The 6360-nt window shown below is 48.6% G+C and overlaps 1 long non-coding RNA gene across 3 annotated transcripts; it reads left to right on the forward strand.

Annotated features, from left to right (window-relative positions):
* On the forward strand, positions 583 to 5872 carry LOC109711977. Of its 3 annotated transcripts, XR_002216739.1 has the most exons (4): positions 583 to 623; positions 5478 to 5544; positions 5641 to 5709; positions 5825 to 5862. It is a non-coding gene; the product is annotated as an uncharacterized LOC109711977 (long non-coding RNA). The 3 variants fall into 3 exon arrangements; XR_002216738.1 differs by lacking the exon at positions 583 to 623 and having other exon boundaries at positions 5427 to 5544; positions 5828 to 5872; XR_002216737.1 differs by lacking the exon at positions 583 to 623 and having other exon boundaries at positions 5427 to 5544.

Raw genomic sequence — 6360 nt, forward strand, 5'->3', positions numbered from 1 at the left:
GAGAGTACAATGCAAGAGCATTATCCCTATCTATTCTCGATGGAATCATGAGGTAAGTGTTTACAAGTTTCGCGGACGAAACTTCTTTTTAGGAGGGGTGAATGTAATACACTGAACTTTTGCAAATTGCGGAGTTCGAGTATGTGGAATGGTGTGTGGATCACTCCTACATGTTCTAAAAGGTTAGAACAAGTTTTTGGATAAGTTAGAGGATGATTGGAATGCGAAAAGTGAGAAAGTGCATTGAACTGGCGAAAATCAGCCTTTTCTGCTTGCTGTACCGGTACAGCCGCTATGGTGTACCGGTACACAGTGGCAATTCGTGGCAGCAAGGCTATTTCGGTCATTTCACACTTGATACCTATCCACTTGACCCCAGCTCGACCAGGGATGTTCAGTGGAGGGTGCTGGGCTCAGAGAAAGGTTCTCCCACCTTCCTCACTCTCTCTCTCTAGGGTTTTTCTCTCTCTACATCGAATTCGCCGATTTCGCTCGTTTTCGTCGCCGCGCGCGTTCTTCGCTGGTTGCGAGCGTCGCAGCACCTTTGTGCACGTGCAAGAGAGCGTTTTGGAGGGATTTTCGCAGCCCTGGACCAGTGAGGTGCTGGTTGGAAGCTTGAGAAGGTAAACAACTTGATTTTTCTGTTATCGGCGCTTTATTGGTCGATTTGTGTATTGATTTCATGTTTTTGCTTCCAACTGTTTTAACCTGAGATTTCAGCATGTATATATGGGTTAATTAGCTGTGAATTAACCTTCTTTGACCAGGGTTAAGCTATTTTAAAGCTTAATTAGGATAATTAGCCATTTATGATGTAAGGACTGAGATTTTTTTTACAGTGCAACTAAACTCTCTGTTGATGATGTTTATGTGTGTAATTTAATTACATAAGCACTCGTCAAGTTTCAGGAGAAAATGAGCTAAAATGGAGAAGTTACGCGATTATTAGTTTACACTTAAGTGAATAGTAACTCCGGTTTTTTGGTGAAGCCACGGAGTAGAGTTGGCTTTCTACGCGTATCGGACTCCGTTCATAGCGATCCAATAGCTCGTTTCGACCGGTTCAGCTATTCTGGAACCATTGGCGCTGTCGGATTTTGGGTTTGACGCACGGATTTCGAGAAAATCCAAAAATACATGTTTTATATGTATTTAGGTGTTATTTTCTCATGTTGGAAAGAAGATTGGATTGTGTCGTCAATCCGTGGTTGATCGAGGTGAAGCGAAATCGTAGCTTTGTTGTCTCCGTCGTGCTGAACGCGATGGCACTGTCGGATCGAAAATCCGATGGACGGATTTTCGGGAAACGCGAAATGTTCGCTAAGGGGTCGAGAGTGGAAAATCGGGAAATTCGCAAAAGTCGTAATATTTTATGCACCGTTTTGCACAAACTTGAACGTAGAGGGACTTTGGCACATAATATACGTGCTGGTGGGGGACCTAACTGAAAATATGTGGCTTTGAGGGGGTTTCTTGCAAATGGCATTTAGTATATAGGTGGCAACTAGGGTTTCTAAGATCCTTTTGCTGCCCATATCTTCTCATCTAACCCTAGCCGCCCCACCTGCAAACCTGCCCACCCCGTGCGCATGCTCCGGCCGCCGGCGAGGACCCCCGGCCGCCGGAATTCCCAGCATCACCTCTCTCTCTCTCCCTCTCGGCCAAACTCTTCACCGCATTGCGGTTGCGGACCCATGAAGCCACCCTAGCTCGAGCACCAGTGTCCCCCGGCCGAGACATATCTCCCCCGTCTCTTTTGCCGGCCCCGGCCATCCCCGTGCGCCGCCGGAGCCACCTTGCTCCCTGCGGCCAACCCGCAGTCACCCAGGCCGAGCTCGGGTGATTCCCGCCTCCGCGCGCCGCCCCTGCTCCTCGCTGGCCTTGCCGCCATCCTGGTACCTCCGGTGACCCTCCGGTCGCCGCCCTGTCGTCTCCGCACGCCGCCGGCCGCTGCTCCGACTCTCTGCGGCCGCCCAGGGCTTGTGCGGGCCGAGATCTGGTCATCTCGACCACTGCGCGTCGCCACCGCCCGCAGCATGGTGCGCCGGCCTTCCTCGGCCTCCGGCGACTGACGCCGTCGCCCCGACCCTCCTCCGGTCGCCGCAGTGGCCGCCGCCGCCACTCCCTCTCCCTACGGCCGCGCAAGGTCTGCGCAGGCCGAGCCGTGCCCAGCACCGCCGCCGCCGCCCTCCGCCGCCGGCCGGCGTGAGCATAGGCTCCGCCTGGCCGGCCGCACTCATCCGCCGCCGGCCTCCCTATCGCCGGAGTTCCCTGTTGGCCGGATCTGGGCCGTCCTCTCCTCGGGTTAGGTGGCTAGGGCATCAATGCCCGCCGTCGTCGCCGCCTCCCGTCGCCTGATGACGCGAGCCCCGGCCTCCTCTGACCTGGAGCACCTTCCCCTGGCCGGCCTTCCCGCCGTCCGGCCGCCGCCGGCCACCCCGAACCCTGCCTAGCTCTGGTAAGCTTGTATTGCAATTATTGTGCACTGTTTGGGGTCGCGTTTACTGTTCCGGCGACCCGAGGCTGTTCCGATGCCTCCGAAAGTGAGCACGGTGATCGTCAGTCAGTGCTGATCACAGTGATCACCTCATTTAGGGTCAGCGAGCCCCTGGTTATCGAGATAAGCATGATTTTCATACTGTGCGCGCAGTTTACTGAATTTCGCTTCGCTCGTGCGCTCCCCACAGTGGCCGGAATTGCTCCGAAAGGTGAGCACGGCCTCCGGCACGCCGAGACCTGTCAGTAGGTATCTCGGTTTGGCTGAATGACTCCTAGTTTGTGTAGACGGACCATAAAAGCGCCGAAATCGCATGAAATAATGCGATTTCGGGTATTCGGAAGGACTTTTATGCAACTTTGTTCGTCGTGGCTACTGTTGGCAGCATGATTGAGTTGTGGGTGACCTCTGGACTGATCGTCCAAGGCCCCAAGCCACTGCGGAGATCGAAAAGCCTTTTTCGGGGCGTTTCGCGGCGAAATTCGTCGACGGAACGCGATCTTAGTTCGGTTTTTATCCGACGGTGCCTCGGGATCAGTTGTGATGTCGCTAAGCCTTCTTGGCAGGTCACCCGTGTCGTTTCGGGGGTTCAGAAACGACGGGTGAGCGACTAGTGGGTCCCGGTGTCAAAAAACGACACTTTCGGGAACCCGATTCGAGACGTTTAGTCAACGATGTCTGTTCCAAGGCGAAGTGTGGTGTTTGCTGCCAATGTGGGTTATTATAGAGTATTAGTGGCAGCGGTTGACTCCCAGTTGGAGTTGGGGAGTTCCGGGACAATTAGTGGACCCCGGCGAAGCCCCGGTGCGATATTCGGGACACCCGATGTGATTCGGCAATCGGTCTTAGGAAACCGATTCCCGTGGTTCCTTGTTTGGGGATTTTATTTTAGTTGCTGACATTTGGGTTTCCTTCTGACCTAGTGGACCCTTCGTAGGTCCGGTTGCTCTGTTCCCCGCCGTCGTGAGATCTGATCCAGACTTGTATAGGTGGGTACTTCGATCCGAAGTCGGTACAGTGGTGCACGCTCGGTGATATTTCTTCTATCCCTGTTCTTCTGTTGCTACTTTCGCATTATATATTGAGCTTGCATCCCCGTTGTTTCTATTATACTCTACTCATATGTTTCTATGCTTAGTATCATGTGTAGGAGTAGAGTAGTTTATCCTTATGTGATACCGGTGACCTGATTGGTCGGTTCTCGTACTTCGTCCCGGTGACCTGATTGGTCGGTTCTTGTACTTCGTTTCGGTGACCTAGTTGATCGGTGCTTTTATCTTATATCTGTTGACCTGGTTGGTCGGTTGCTGCATTATGTATTGGGTTGGTCTGTTTCTTGACTTCTGTCGTTCGATGACCTTTGAGGTCGGTGTACCCTGAGGGGTAGGATTGTCGGCTGGTGCTGACGGTAGTTCTGGACTATATCGAATACACTCTTGTGACCATCGGTCGGTTCTTGCGTTCGTACATTAGTTGACATCGAGAAGTATTTACATACTATCTTTATTTACTCTGCCTGGTTGTTCTATGTGTAGTATCCTGTATAGGGGTAGAGTAGATGGCATTCGTATATACCATACATGTGACCTGGATGGTCTGTTCTCCTGTTGCATCGGTGACCTGTTTGGTCGTTCGTTACCTACCGTACATTGACCTATCTCGGTCGGTTCACGTTGTACTTGATGACCTATACGGTCGGTATGCCCAGAGGGGCAGTGATTGTCGGCTGGTTGCCGACGGTTGGCTATTGAGCATATCAGCATCGATCGCCACCACTCGTTAGCATTTCACGAACACTAGCGGTCTGATCCACCGCAGGGAGTGTTCTTTTCCGGAAAAGTGGTCGTACGTCCGACCCGTGAGCCCAAAGGCTAGATTGGGTTATATGCAGGTTGAGTGGATATGGCACGAGCCTGAGGTCTCCGGACCAACATGGCAGGTTTAGATTGGGTATTTTGATCTATGCGACCGGTTGATGCATACGTTTATAGTAGTGGTTGTTGCATGCATACTTACAGTCTTGCTTTACAGTTGTCTTGCTACTATAGTTTCCGCATTATGGTATGTTTTCGGTTCTTCGTTATAGTAGCAGTTGTTTACAAGTATACATATAGTTCTTTCTTACACTTGTCTTGCTACTATAGTCTGATATCTCTGTATGTACGCTTGTCGTTCTGTTTACAGTAGCGGTAGTTGTCATTTCATCTATATCTCTCTCGTCATGATCGTTGCTACTGTATTTCACTTACCCTTATACTATTGTTTATCTTCCTGATCCGGTGAGTACTCCTCGCCTTCTTCGGCTTGCGGTACCCACTGGAAGGGGAGACATGTTTACATGTTCTCACCTCCCCCACCATTTTTCAGGTATCGCAGGCGATGAGTAGTGGGACGAGACGTGAGGTACGTGTGTAGCGGTCGATAGAGCTTCCGACCCAGGTTGTTTCGATTTAGTTATTATCCTTGGTATTTCTGTTGATATATAGTTAGTTAGTTTATATGGTTCAGTATTTATTTACATTTGAAAATGTGGATTTCTGGATTTTGTAAAATAAAAGGTTTTCTACCCCTCGTGGTAGCGTTTTTAAAAAGAATAAAGGTTTCTATGTAGAAAACAGTTTTCAAAAGATTTTTGTGGTTTTCTGTTTAAACCTTGAATGTAAAACCGTGATGTGAATGGTGAATGTATGAGTGTATATTATCTTTATATTCATTCGGTTGTGGTTGTTTCCTGGCTATACTTTTGTACTTGTGCGACGCCGTGCAAATACAGGGGAGACTCTGTCCGTGTGAACAGTGAATTTCCTGTATTTGTGGCAGATCTGGCATACCCCGGGGTCAGGTTTAAAAAAAAAAAAAAAAAATTCCGCTGTGTTTTTAACCTAAAGGGACCCCGGGGCGTGACATATGAAGCTATTTCGGACTATACACGGTTTATGCGATCAAATTGATGCAGTTTTGTACGTTGACTTCGCAGCAGGTCTTCGAGCCTCGTTGAGCTGAACGTGTACTCGTTGAAGCTGGTTTGGAAGTTGTTCTACCCTAAGGTAAGTAAGAATTGCAGTTAGGAAGCCGAAATTGCAAGATTCCGACCATAATTGCTATTATTGATGAGTTTGATGTCGTTTCGGAATTGTTCGCAGCAAGAGGGTGTTTGACCCTTGGACCGCCTTCGTTTGGCCTTGGAGGGCCTTCTGGAAGCTTAACGTGAGGTATTGAACTAAGCCAAAACAGGGATTTAAGCTATTCCAATGTACAAAGTGTAATTGCGCCGAAATTGGCCTTTTCGATTGTAATTTTGATACGATATGTATGCTTCGTGTTCAGCAGGATTGCGACCTAGTGGAGCTGATCCTTGGAACTCCTTGGACTGTTTTGGAGCCTAGTACTAGGTGGGTCGGACCTAACCAGAGCAAGTGAAGCTTCTCTATGTTCTATATGTATTATAGAAATGTGTTAGTTGTGTGCTTATGTGATAGCTAAAGGGCTTGAGAATTCGTCATCATAACATTTACTATATTGACATAGAATCTCTATGAAGTAGAGAATCCTCACGCCTAAATGTATTCATATTCCTGTTTGGTTTAGTTGAATAACAATGAGACACGTTATTATGCTCATGAAACGTAGAGAACAGTGACATTCTCTTTTTACTCGCTTGATTACAAGTAGAGAACAATGACATTCTCTTGACTCTGAAGTAGAGAACTATGACATGCTTGTGCCTATGTTGATAGTGCCATGATAGTGAAAGATTCTAATACAATATGTAAATTAGCATTACACCTGCATGCTTACTAAACTAGTGGATTCTAGTTGTTGTTAATATTTGTTATACTGAAATGTCGATCAAAGGATCGAGA

The sequence above is a fragment of the Ananas comosus genome, linkage group 6 (assembly GCF_001540865.1).
Source record: "Ananas comosus cultivar F153 linkage group 6, ASM154086v1, whole genome shotgun sequence".
In the NCBI taxonomy this organism is placed as follows: domain Eukaryota; kingdom Viridiplantae; phylum Streptophyta; class Magnoliopsida; order Poales; family Bromeliaceae; genus Ananas; species Ananas comosus.